Source organism: Centroberyx affinis, unplaced genomic scaffold, assembly GCF_046629955.1.
Source record: "Centroberyx affinis isolate AG114_WGS23_722 - 3 ecotype Tasmania unplaced genomic scaffold, CSIRO-AGI_Caff_v1 ptg003149l_1, whole genome shotgun sequence".
Classification (NCBI taxonomy): domain Eukaryota; kingdom Metazoa; phylum Chordata; class Actinopteri; order Beryciformes; family Berycidae; genus Centroberyx; species Centroberyx affinis.
In genome coordinates, this window is record NW_027281208.1 from 49,899 (window position 1) to 51,314 (window position 1,416).

Genomic DNA, 1,416 nt, shown 5'->3' on the forward strand with positions numbered 1-1,416 from the left:
TAACATACACAAAATGTAATAACTCATTACATTATCTGCAAGAAAGCTATGTTGTGTGTCCAACATTTTCCTACATCATGTTCATTTTATTACATTATGGGTTTTTATTGCTTTTTTTATTACAATATGCGGCTATTACATTATGTGTTGCTACAAGCCTTATCTACAAAGCATCCTTATCAGACATTTATCAACATGGAGAAGAAGATCTAAGTAACGGCTCATACTTTTCAAGAGGTATTTTTGCCTACTGACAATGATAATATTGAGAGCTGGGGCCAAAAGACTGAATATTCCAGTGGTGACGTTGGAGGTCCACTGCTCCAGAACTTCTATGGAAATGTGTGCAGTCAAGCAGTGAAGTGAAGTATGGCTTTGAACACTGACACGCCCCGCTGGTCAAGTTCATTCCTGAGAAAATCTCCATTCATTTTCCCTTTTGAAGATGATTTCTTCATATACCAGTAACATTGAGTTTATCAGTTGTTTTTGATTAAGTAAGGTCATAAACTATCCTTTACAACAAAGTTAATTGCAACAGAGCATTGTCAAAATTCAATTTGTGTTTAGCAGCCTACAAACAATCATTCAGATCATTTCCATACAGAATTGGAGCCAGTCACACAGCTACTCTAGTTTTGTTCAGTGTACCAGTGCGAATCAATTGTCGTTTATCCATTGGGGTGTAAACATATGAAGTATCATTCAAAAACTACTATGTTCTCCAAAAGAATGAATGGTTCAAGAGTGTGTTCCTATGGTGTCACCGGTCAGAAAACTACATATCCTATGGCAGTGATTCTCAACCTTTTTCATATCACGAACCCCGAATTTAGTATGCATTAGGGCCACAGACCCCCATTTGATGAGCTTTTCTGAAAATATTTTTATTGTTAGATATGATTTTGCCCAGAATTCCATAACTATCTGTATTGTAGGTAGAGAGATAACGGTGAAACTATGATCAAAACAGTCACTCGTCTACATTCTCTAATTATGTTAACTTCTAAATGAAATAATGGTGACGTTTAACAATTTATCAATTTGCTGGGGACCCCCTGGAACCCTCTCAAGGACCCCTGGTGGTCCCCGGACCCCAGGTTGAGAACCACTGTCCTATGGAGCCATGTGGTGGCATGTAGACCGATCAAATAACTGAATACTCCTCATCTCATCCTGAAAAAATCTGTTTTATTACATTAGGTCACTTAAAGTAATAAGTGAAGCCATGGCAGCTGTTTAAATCGTAGTTAGACTGTGTGAGTATGTGATGACGTCCTAACATGCAAATTTGTATTTTTTTTGTAGACATTGGCAATTGATAAAATACACTATCATAAAATAGAATTTAAATTTCTATTTAAAGATAACTTGCATAACATTGTGATTTAACCTAAAATCTGGAAATTGATCGTA